Here is a 13,117-nt window from a genome sequence, read left to right on the forward strand (position 1 = left end):
CCAGTAATATTCTAATCCCTCTATATCTGAAATATCAACATTAGAACTGATAAAATTGGATTGTCTCTGCCTCGCAATCACTTTTTTACAAGGATTTTATGGATAGTAGTAAAGTCAACGCTTCTCTGTTTCAAGCTGTGCAAATATTTGCAGGGAACTAGGAAATATCTGAACCTAGAGATTCGCAGAACTCGGAGGTCAGTGAGTTTATTGACTTTTCGGAGTGTAGAAGAATCTGCAGAAGCTGAAGGAGCATTATCCCCTGATGGTGAATGTTACATTTACTGCTAGTAATGCAGGCAGCGGTTCTACAAATGTCAGATACGATTCCATGACTGGTTTATTTTTTTTCCCATAAAGAAAATATAAATGTCAATTTCAGAATGTTCAAATCATCCATGCAAAAGTAAAAACTTGTGTGCCAGGACAGAGGAAGCCTCTGCGCCTGCTGTAAGGGAGCCCCAGCTCAAATATCCCACATGGGTGGTGTCAATGGTGCACCATGAAGCCGGGCAATGTAAAGTATGTAACATCCCCCCGACCATGAGCCTTTAATAACGCTAGTGAAGTCCCACCTTCAAATATTAGCTATGTCAACAAACTTTGACAGTGTCAAGCAGTTACTGCACCTCCAATGGTAGTCTAACTAAAGGGCTCTATACACATTGTATGCCAGCGTGCCCCATTATGAGCCATCCAAAGTGTGACCCATTAGCTGTGCCAACCATAGAATATGTGCTAATTACAGTGCATGCTGGGGTGCGCCAATAACTGTATCAGCTAAATAGTGCCCTATACACAGAGCATGCTGAGGTGCCCCGATAACAGGGACATCTAGAGAGTGCCCTATACATAGTGCATGCTGGGGTGCCCCAATAACTGTCATCTAGAGAGTGCCCTATACATAGAGCATGCTGGGGTGCCCCAATAACTGCGTCATCTAGAGAGTGCCCTATACATAGAGCATGCTGGGGTGCCCCAATAACTGTGTCATCTAGAGAGTGCCCTATACACAGTGCATGCTGGGGTGCCCCAATAACTGTGTCATCTAGAGAGTGCCCTATACATAGAGCATGCTGGGGTGCCCCAATAACTGTGTCATCTAGAGAGTGCCCTATACATAGTGCATGCTGGGGTGCCCCAATAACTGTGTCATCTAGAGAGTGCCCTATACATAGAGCATGCTGGAGTGCCCCAATAACTGTGTCATCTAGAGAGTGCCCTATACGTAGTGCATGCTGGAGTGCCTCACTGCCTGTGCCATGTAGAGAGTGCCCTATGCGTAGTGCATGCTGGAGTGCCCCGATAACAAGGCCATCTAGAAAGTGCTCTATACATAGTGCATGCTGGAGTGCCCCAATAACTGTCATCTAGAGAGTGCCCTATAAATAGTGCATGGTGGAGTGCCCCAATAACTGTGCCATGTAGTGAGTGCCTTATGCGTAGTGCATGCTGGTGTGCCCCAATAATGGGGCCATCTGGAAAGTGCCCTATACACAGTACATGCTGGAGTGCCCCAATAAGTGTGTCATCTAGAGTGCCCTATACATAGTGCATGCTGGAGTGCCTCAATAACGGAGCAATCTAGAGAGCGCCCTATATACAGTGCATGCTGGAGTGCCCCAATAAGTGTGTCATGTAGTGAGTGCCCTATGCATAGTGCATGCTGGAGTGCCCCAATAACTGTGTCATCTAGAGAGTGCCATATACATAGTGCATGCTGGAGTGCCCCAATAACTGTGTCATCTAGAGCATGCCCTATACATAGTGCATGCTAGAGTGCCCCAATAACTGTGTCATCTAGAGCATGCCCTATACATAGTGCATGCTGGAGTGCCTCAATAATGGAGCCATCTAGAGAGCGCCCTATATACAGTGCATGCTGGAGTGCCCCAATAACTGTGTCATGTAGAGAGTGTCCTAAGCTTAGTGCATGCTGGAGTGCCCTAATAACTGTGTCATCTAGAGAGTGCCTTATACATAGTGCATGCTGGAGTGCCCCAATAACTGTGTCATCTAGAAAGTGTCCTATACATAGTGCATGCTGGAGTGTCCTATACATAGTGCATGCTGGAGAGCCTCAATAATGGAGCCATCTAGAGAGCGTCCTATATACAGTGCATGCTGGAGTGTCCCAAAAACTGTGTCATGTAGAGAGTGCCCTATACATAGTGCATGCTGGAGTGCCCCAATAACTGTGTCATCTAGAGAGTGTCTTATACATAGTGCATGCTGAAGTGCCCCAATATCTGTGTCATCTAGAGCATGCCCTATACATAGTGCATGCTGGAGTGCCCCAATAACTGTGTCATCTAGAAAGTGCCCTATGCGTAGTGCATGCTGGAGTGTCCCAATATCTGTGTCACCTAGAGCGTGCCCTTTACACAGTGCATGCTGGGGTGCCCCAATAGCTGTCCAATCTAAAGAGTGCCCTATACACAGTGCATGCTGGGGTGCCCCAATAACGGTGCCATCTAGAGAGTGCCCTATACACAGTGCATGCTGGGGTGCTCCAATAACTGTCCAATCTAAAGAGTGCCCTATACACAGTGCATGCTGGGGTGCCCCAATAACAGTGCCATCTAGAGAGTGCCCTATACACAGTGCATGCTGGGGTGCCCCAATAACAGTGCCATCTAGAGAGTGCCCTATACACAGTGCATGCTGGGGTGCTCCAATAACTGTCCAATCTAAAGAGTGCCCTATACACAGTGCATGCTGGGGTGCCCCAATAACGGTGCCATCTAGAGAGTGCCCTATACACAGAGCATGCCAGGATGCCCCATACAAAGTACATAATTAATTGTGCAATCCAAAGCATGCCCCATAGACAGTGTCTCATTAACTCTTGTAGTCGGAGAATACCCTATAAACTCTGCATGCCAAAGTGCTCTATTAACTGTGCCAGGCCATCCAGAGAGTGCCCGATAAACACCCTTTTACCAGCGCCAGTTAGTAAAAAATAGTCTGTCTCCTCCACTTATTTTCTTTTTTTTAGTCAGTGGCATTTAAGTGGCCTAATATGAGGCCTGCCTGCCGGCGGGTTCAATGAATCTCCTCTTTTGTTGGGAGATTACGGTACTTGATAGTTTAGGAAAAATGTGACAAGTAGGTTTCATATTCTACAAACACAAGCAAATGAGTATAACGATGTCCTTAGCATTCCCTAGCTTCGGTCCGCTCCCGCCCATACTGGCTCCCATATTACCATGTGCAGTCCGTGATTGCGGTTCCGTTCTCCTTTATCGCCACGTCATCAAGGTGTGACTCTGATAGGAAACTATTTCTTGCCGCAGGTGACTTCCCACACATATTGCACAAGTATTTTTCATTTCTCGTGTTTCATTGCAAAATCTGGAACAGAAATAGAAACTTCTGTGCTGAGTTATTTCCTCCATCTACAAATGTGACGTTATCCTGCTACCGTATTTACAGCTACAGACACCTCATGTTCATATAAAAAAGTATACAACCTCCCTCCACGGGTAAACTCCACCAGGCTTTAATGATCCCAATTAAAAAGTTGGATGAGGAGCATAACATAGGACAGTGCTGTGACCAACTCTTTCCAAAGTCGGAGGTCTCCATTATACAATGATTGACCATGGTGATAGCCCGCTTCAACATAGGACTTCTGGGGGTCAGCACCAAATCAGACTGTGACTGTAAATCACTGATTAACGGAGAGAGAGACCATAAGGCTGCTGTGAAAGACATCATGGTGTTTATTATCTCTGTACTGTGACATCACTGTTTATTATCTATGTACTGTGACATCACTGTTTATTATCCATGTACTGTGACATCACTGTGTGTATTATCCCTATACTGTGACATCACTGTGTGTATTATCCGTGTACTGTGACATCACTGTTTATTATCTATGTACTGTGACATCACTGTTTATTATCCATGTACTGTGACATCACTGTGTGTATTATCCCTATACTGTGACATCACTGTGTGTATTATCCCTGTACTGTGACATCACTGTTTATTATCTATGTACTGTGACATCACTGTTTATTATCTATGTACTGTGACATCACTGTTTATTATCTATGTACTGTGACATCACTGTGTATTATCCCTGTACTGTGACATCACTGTTTATTATCTATGTACTGTGACATCACTGTGTGTATAATCTCTCTACTGTGAAATCACTGTGTGTATTATCCCTATACTGTGACATGACTGTATTATCCCCGTACTGTGACATCACTGTGTGTATTATCCCTGTGCTGTGACATCACTGTGTGTATTATCTCTGTACTGTGACATCACTGTGTGCATTATCCCTGTACTGTAACATCACTGTGTGTATTATAATAATAATAATTTTTATTTATATAGTGCCAACATATTCCGCAGCGCTTTACAAATTATAGAGGGGACTTGTACAGACAATAAACATTACAGCATAACAGAAATACAGTTCAAAACAGATACCAGGAGGAATAAGGGCCCTGCTGCTCGCAAGCTTACAGACTATGAGGAAAAGGGGAGACACAAGAGGTGGATGGTGTATTATCTCTGTACTGTGACATCACTGTGTATATTACCCCTGTACTGTGACATCACTGTGTGTATTATCCCTGTACTGTGACATCACTGTGTATTATCCCTGTACTGTGACATCACTGTGTGTATTATCCCTGTACTGTGACATCACTGTGTGTATTATCCCTGTACTGTGACGTCACTATTTTATACTGTGACATTACCTTGAGCATAATTAAGTAATTGTGGTCTAGCTGTGCTCATGATTCCTGCAGTGTAATTTCACAGTTACGCTAATTATCTCATTACTATTATACTACATTACTGTCTATTATTTTATGCTCTGACATCACTGTGTGCATTAGGCCCAGAGCAGAGACCAAAGTGATCATTATAGCTTTATGTTGTAAACTTTCTGCTCAAAGCAAAGTCATTTTTGCCTCTTGTTGTCCATGGGAAACACTGGTGGACCCTTGGGCTACTCCCATACAGATTGGATTTCCTATGATGTGTACAGGCCAACACTGGGGGGGCTCAGTTGTGCTGTCTCCTGGCAGCGCAGGGTGCACAGCATTGTTCTCCTTGGGATTTCATGGGTTTTCTAACACAATCTTACAACATATACTTACAACATTTATTCATTGCAATCAATCGGGGGCAGAGTTTTTCAGAATGGCCACCTCTCTGCTGCTGAATGCCTGAACGTATCTGCCCTGTCTTATCTGTGATACCAGCCACCAGGGCCTCATTTGCCACAACCTAGAAGTTCCTATCAGATAGCTGAGATGGTAGTAAAGCAGCAGCCCCCTGCATACCAGGGACTACATAAACATTTGCATTGCATGAAGGATCCTGTGGGTCTAGTGAACACCGAGGTCACAGAGTTTGTTGACTGCTGCTAGTTGTGCTCAGCAGAAGCGATGGGAATTACGAGAGTGGGGTCACTGAGGACGAACGTGACCGGGGGATAGAGAAAGGAAGGGATCAGGAAGAGAGGAGAAAATACTTAGAATTTTTAGCCATAAATCATATTAAAAGGGTTCCTATTATGAAAATAATTCAACTTTAAAAAGTTTGAAAAAACTAAAAGTTTGAGTGCTCAGACACTCACTGATTCAAAAAATGGAGGGGGAGACTGAAGATGGGTTTGGAGGAGACCACCTGTCGAGTGAGGAGAAGGTCTCCAAGCTCCTCTATGACACGTAAAAAATGTTTAAAAGTGGTTTCTCATGACCATAATACGGCAGGGGATGTCCCGATGGCAAATGGCTAAAATTAACCATGCCCAATCTTTTTGGTCTACTGGGAGAAAAGTAATGTCTGGAGGGAATACAAAGTATCAGGCAACGGCCCCTGTTCAGAGAATTGTACTCTTTGCCGAGTATGGGGGTCCGAAGAAGCACCCATCAAGCGGATAGATATTAAAAGCGTAAGGCCGATCTCACGAAGACAATACATAAAGCATAAAAAGGTCTGTTGGTGTTTCATGTGCAGGAAGCAACGCTGCACTACATCACACAGCTCAAAATCTGAAAAAAGAGCAACACCAAGAGATAATATAAAATCAGACAAAAAAGTCTTACGATGCCCCAAGCGTATCACCCAGAATGAGCCACGGTGTTGTCCAGACTATATAGTGATGAGTGAACGTGCACGTGTTGCGGCTTCAGAGACATGCAGGTGCGGGGACACGAACATATTATTCGAGTACACTGAGACACTCGGTTAGCACCCGAGCATGCTCAGATAACACCTTATCCCAGCATGTTCGCTCATCACTAAAGGCTAAGTGTGCACTGACCAAATATTGGGCACATATAGTCAATTTCTAGGTCCCCAAATACTCCCAACAATATTTCCTATTCTGGGTGGTGTTTGCCCTGTGCTCTCTGCTGCCCCCTACTTGTACTTTGGGGAAACAGATGTGACAGCTGAGTAAAGCGTGTGTGGCTATTAGCGACACATACTGATGGCATACATCCTGGGTCACATTGGGGTACTTTACACTAAATTTCCAAAACACACACAAAAAACGTAAAGGGGTTGTTTGAGATTCACAGACTTCACCACACCTGTCTACAGGTTGTATACGGTATTCACTGAAGCTGAAATGCAATGCCAGATGGAACCTGAGGACAGTTGTGGCGCTGTTTGTGACTGGAAAGTAACCAATCAGTAAATAGACGGCTATTTATCTGTTTATCTATATGTCCCCAGGTGCCCGGCTATGTTCACAAGGCTATCTATCTGCCCAGTAATGACTGTTTGCACTGACACAGCAGTCACAATGCACTCGCTGACCTGTCAGTGTATGTGAGGCGGCCGCCCCCCTCCATGTTATCAGCCCTACTAATGTGTCTGCACAGATATAGAAAACCTGAAGGTATATAGTGAGACAGAATGGGATATACTACTGCAGGATACTGGAAATGACCAGAGGGACCACTATGGAAAAGGTCGTATTCCCTCCTAGCCCCCAGCATACTGCCAATAATATATAAAAGGTGTCATTTTTTTGTAAGAAATTAGAACGTCTATGGGCGATTTAAATGGGTCGTCCAAGATTAGTGCTGCTTTATTCCTAAAAGAGCGCCACACCTGTCCATAGGTTGCATGGGGTACTGCAACTCAGCCCTATTCCTTTAAAGTTGCAATGCCAGACAAAACCCATAGATTGGTGTCTGGCCCCCATTTCCCATTCTCAAAGTCCTAAAGGTCGGACCTCTCAGATTGGGCATATACAATAGATGTGTTGTGATTGGGCTCGCATAGGATGGAAATGTAAGATTAGTGGGGTCCAACTTTTTTGCACCCCTGCAGCATTTTAATGTAGGCAGGTATGGAAGAGCATTTTAATTTGACGTCTCAGCTTTTTGTGATGAGTCTTCTTTAACAAACGACAAAGTAGATGTTTGCTACACGAGAATGTCTCTTTTTATCTTTGTATCTTTTTTATGTTTGTAGCTTTTTTTTTTGCTATTGTTAATAAGTAAAGTGGTTATTATGAAAAACAAAATAACAAAAAAATATCAATTAAACTGGATGTAAAAACATAAAAGGGCATCATGGATCAAACAGGGAGCAGAGTCTTTACGATAGAGACAAAGAGAGGCTCTTATCCATCGCCGTAACATAAGGCTTCCCCTCCCCCGAGGACGTAGCAGGGTTCAGTATAATAGAGACCACATCTGTATCCGCCAATAATGGAATATAATGCCACGACGGATCTCCAATAATAGACCCTTTAATTTAATTACCCACACAGAAGGTGTAATAGGAAACAATGGAAAAAGCCGAATTTCTATCAGCCCAAAACGGGAAAGTTCTGCCTGGTTCCAGTAAATTACATGCAGAACTGATGTTTTGATGCTGCGGAGTATTGGGGGCTCAACGTCCTCATGAAGGGGACATGATGCAGACTGTGAGAGAATAGAACCACATGCAAGTCATCCACATCCCTTTATTTATTTTTTTTTATCCTAGGAGGCCTCACAGGCCGCAGCCACACACGTCTTGTGATCATCCATCTTCCCACGATTACTTGCACGGCAATAATTTGGGCTGTCTGATAAAAAAGCAAAGCTGGAATAATGTCGGAGCCCGGAACATACCCAGACACAGTGGTGGGAGCAGGGGGCACGGGGTACAACTCTGCAAACGTTCTTTAAACTAAAATAAATTGTGGGAAATGTAGAAAAGTTGCCACATGCTGGAGTCCTGCGCCTTCATTACGTGTGATTGACGCTTGTACATACTTGGTATAGTTGTATAACGCTGACAGTGGTAATTTTGGTCTTGATTTCTCAGGACTTGTGCATCATCGGCAGATTTCAACTTGGTTTGTCCATAAATCCCTTGTAGTTCAATGTAAAGCACCTGCTCCAGAAAATGCCTCGTCCGCTGAAAATAATCCTGTGCACTGGCAAAAAAAAAATGTTTGTTTTTAAAAAAAAAAAAATTATTATCTCTCTGCCCCACACTCCTAGTGAGCAGTGATTTCTCAGCTCTGCTGCCTGCCTGCAAAATGTGCCCACAGGTCTCTATTCTACAAAACCTCCCACTCTGTTCAGCAGTAGATTGGCCTCCAGAAGGCCCAGCTCTCATCTTCCTGCAGCCGCTGAGGTCTGAGACTAATAAGTGCAAGAACGAAATGTTCATCTGCAAGAGACGTCCCTTCAGGAATGATCCTACCAAGAAATTATCACTTGGCTTTGGAATACTTTTATTAAGTGTCAGAGTCATTATCCTGTACCCAGAAATGTCAGCGTCATTATCCTGTACCCAGAAATGTCAGCGTCATTATCCTGTACCCAGAAATGTCAGCGTCATTATCCTGTACCCGAGTGTCAGCGTCATTATCCTGTACCCGAGTGTCAGCGTCATTATCCTGTACCCGAGTGTCAGCGTCATTATCCTGTACCCGAGTGTCAGCATCATTATCCTGTACCCCCAGTGTCAGCGTCATTATCCTGTACCCGAGTGTCAGCGTCATTATCCTGTACCCGAGTGTCAGCGTCATTATCCTGTACCCGAGTGTCAGCGTCATTATCCTGTACCCGAGTGTCAGCGTCATTATCCTGTACCCGAGTGTCAGCGTCATTATCCTGTACCCCGAGTGTCAGCGTCATTATCCTGTACCCCAAGTATCAGAGTCAATATCCTGTACCCCCAGTGTCAGTGTTATCCAGAACACCAAGGGTCAGTGTCATTATCCTGTACCATGAGTGTCAGTGTCATTATCCTGTACCCCGAGCGTCAGTGTCATTATCCTATACCCCGCAGGTCAGTATTTTGCACCCAAGGTTTCAGAGTAACTATCTTGTACCCCACGTTTAGCGTAATTATCTTTTACCCTACCTGTTAGCATAATTATCTTGTACTTATTCTGTACCCCAAGCAGGGCCGGCGTCAGCATCCAGCGCACACCCGGGTAAGTGCCGGGGCCCTGAGCAGGCGGAGAGGCCAGTCGCCGTCAGGGACACGCGGCACTATGGGGGCCCGATGCCTGTGCCCACGAGTGGGTCTGCTTAGGGCAACGGTACTTGTGATACTTACCTCTCCCCGCTCCACCACTGCGGCGTCTTTTGCGTCTCCTGACTGTGGTGCTCAGGTCAGAGGGCGTGGTGACGTCACTTCTGTGCGCCCTCTGCCTTAACAGGCACAATGCTTAGAGCCGGAAGACACTGACGCTGAGGAGTCAGGAGCAGAGCAGCGGCCAGCAAGGAGAGGTGAGGATTTAGTTGTTTTTTTTTTGTTTGGACTGTAGCAATATATGGGGCCCATCATACACTGGAGCATCATATATGGGGCCCATCATGCACTGGTGCATTGTATATGGGTCCCATTATATATGGGGCATCATATATGGGGCCCATCATACACTGGAGCATCATATATGGGGCCCATCATACACTGGTGCATTGTATATGGGTCCCATTATATATGGAGCATTATATGGGGCCTATTATATATGGAGCATCATATGGGGCCTATTATATATGAAGCATTAAATGGTGGTCATTATTCTGTATTAAGCACTATGTGGTGGCCATAATACTGTATGGAGGAATATATGGGGCACATTATTCTGTATGGAGGACTATACTGTCTGGTTTCTCAGCTATTGTAGAATTTACAATAGATATCACTCATGTAATGTAAGAAGTTGTGAAATCATTGGCATTGTACCATACCTATATTTCTCTGCCGTATCTGTGTATCATGAATTGTGGTATGTGTTAAAGGGGCCCACTGAGACTCATTCTCCCAGGGCCCACGAAAACCTGAAGCCGGCCCTGACCCCAAGTGTCAGTATCATTATCCTGTACCCCAAGTGTCAGCATCATTATCCTGTACCCCAAGTGTCAGCATCATTATCCTGTACCCCAAGTGTCAGTGTCATTATCCTGTGCCCCGAGTCAGTGTCATTATCCTGTGCCCCGAGTCAGTGTCATTATCCTGTGCCCCGAGTCAGTGTCATTATCCTGTGCCCCGAGTGTCAGTGTCATTATCCTGTACCCCAAGTGTCAGTGTCATTATCCTGTGCCCCGAGTCAGTGTCATTATCCTGTGCCCCGAGTCAGTGTCATTATCCTGTGCCCCGAGTGTCAGTGTCATTATCCTGTACCCCAAGTGCCAGTGTCATTATTCTACATTACAAGTATCAGTGTCATTATCCTGTACCCCGAGTGTCAGTGTTATTATCCTGTACCGCAAGTGTCATTCTACACCCCAAGTGTCAGTGTCATTATCCTGTACCCCGAGTGTCAGTGTTATTATCCTGTACCGCAAGTGTCATTCTACACCCCAAGTGTCAGTGTCATTATCCTGTACCCCAAGTGTCAGTGTCATTATGTTGTAAACATAATGTTAGTGTCGTTATCTTGCACCCTAAGTGTCAGTGCCAGTATCCCGTACCCTAAGTGTCAGAGTCATTATTCGGTACCCTGAATGTCAGTGTCACTATCCTGTACCCCTAGTGTCAATTTGCGACATGCAGCATTTGGGAGCCATACAGTCAAGAACAAGATTTTACTGCATTTTGCCAAGATTGCGATTTATATCTGTGCAGGTGAAAAAAGTGCTTTCAATGAGTTTACTTTGCACAAGATGCAAGACCACAAACCACAGCACAAAACTAAAGCTATTAGCATTAATACCTGGCTGTGCTGCACATTTCAGCGATGTGCACGGACATCCACTGTATGGACACCAACAGTCCATAAGAGACACAAACACTGGGCACCTACTGTAGTTTTCAAAACATTTCTATATACTTTTAACATCTGGCTGTAGCATTATTGGCGTACATCAACAATAAAAGCTGCAAAAAAAAAAACCTGCAAAACAAGCATTTCCAAACTTTTTTTCTTGCAGGGAAAAGCACTTTTGTAGGTTGTGAATAGTCTGGACTTTGAAAAAGCTGATAAGACACAGACAAATCAATATATTTTGGCAGGTTTTTGAGTTCATACATGTTAATCATTGATACACTAGGCACGGTGTGCCCCTGTGCCCAGTCGTGGTTACCCTGAAACACAACAATGGTCATAGACATGAATCTCTAAGATCCCAACTAGTCCCTATATTTAGTTTTTGTGTTTTGGGGGGTTTCATTTTTGCATCGGACAATCTTTTTCCGTGCATGTAATACTATTGGCCAAAAATATTTTTCATCAACTCCTCATCCATTTGACACTAGTTTTCTCCTGCATATAAACAGATTTATAATCTTTTTTCCTACCCTCTTTAGCTAGTGCTCTGGCACCAGAAGAGAAAGGGCACCTCGTATGGAGCTCACAAATGTATAGGGACAACAGATGCGGCCGACCTAAACTCTCATACCTTTCATCTGGCTACGTAATGGCAACAAGGGCTGCCTCTATGTCCTCGCCCCAAGGACATGTGTATCGCACTGTTGTTCTCCAGTCTCAGTTTTGCCTATATTAGTCATTATAACTATAACCAGGGACTTGCACATGCGGATGTGTGGTCCTTTCCAAGGTCACCAAACTCCCCGAGTCCTGAAGTCCTGTCACTTGGACATCGTTCACTGTCACCTGGCATTCCTGAGGCCCCTCGCAAAGATGAGGAAAAGCACCGCAGGCAGGGTAGGCAAAGTAGGAGTTGCACCAGCCGATGCTGCAGTCCTTTGGTTCAGCGCCACCATCTCTCTTTACTGAGGCTATGTGAACCTTGCCACTTGGAATTATGGACCTTGGTTCTCTTCTGCACAACTCCACTAAAGTGACAGCTCCCAGCTCTCCTGAGCCATAACACTGCAGCAATGTCATCTTCCAGTAGGACAGCTCCTCCATGATTTCAGACTGTGTTTGCAATACTGTAGATGCCTTTGCCCAGGACATTCAGTCTTTAACCAACAATCTGCTGTGCTTCTAGGGATTCTGTGCCCGCATTCTCCACCAATTGCAGAGATTAACTCTCTCAGGAAGGCATTAGGTAGCATCCAGACAGGCAATGTGGTTTGGTCCAAACATGTGCAGTTTTATTGATTTCATAAAACTCCAAGGGATTCAAAACCAAAAAGAGCCTCTTCTGGGCACAAAGGTATAACAGCAAATAAATAGTTCACTAAGCAGAGCACATATATGTCAGTGCGGGCTCACTGGAACAGATTACAGTCATTTCTCCAGGAGAAACCTTCATACACAGAAAATGCACGATCCTACCAGTCTCGGTTTCAGCGCCAAACAGAAGTATTCAACTCCTGGCACAGTTCCTGCTGAACAGGCTGCAGATTCCACATGGTTCTCTGAACACATAGACTGCGTAGCCTTCCCAGCTAATCTATGCAGTCTTCATTCAGAGAGACTCTGGCATGTCTCTCTCCCAGCTATAGCTCACATTTTGGCTGGTTGCTCACCAAGAGCACACTTTACTCTGCTCAACATCCAGCAGACTGACGCATAGTGACCACATGCACTTGTTCTTAGTTGAAGCTTGCCTGGTGCATCTAATTAAGCCTCTCAGTGCTATGATTTAACCCAGCACTACCTGGCTTTGCTACACTGTTCATGCATCTTACATGATACCAATCACTTGCAAAAAAATTACAAGGATTGAAGACCAAGAAATAAATGACCTTTCTTCTGGCC

At 44.7% G+C, this 13,117-nt stretch overlaps 1 long non-coding RNA gene across 1 annotated transcript in view; it reads right to left on the reverse strand.

The window, feature by feature from the left end:
- Window positions 1-2,941: 2,941 nt before the first annotated feature.
- LOC138647378 (uncharacterized) overlaps window positions 2,942-13,117 on the reverse strand; it is a 69,985-nt gene continuing 59,809 nt past the window's right edge. The window contains exon 3 of the long non-coding RNA XR_011314952.1: window positions 2,942-3,354. This is a non-coding gene — a long non-coding RNA (uncharacterized lncRNA). The remainder of the gene's footprint in view (window positions 3,355-13,117) is intronic.

The sequence above is a fragment of the Ranitomeya imitator genome, chromosome 8 (genome assembly GCF_032444005.1).
Source record: "Ranitomeya imitator isolate aRanImi1 chromosome 8, aRanImi1.pri, whole genome shotgun sequence".
Lineage (NCBI taxonomy): Eukaryota > Metazoa > Chordata > Amphibia > Anura > Dendrobatidae > Ranitomeya > Ranitomeya imitator.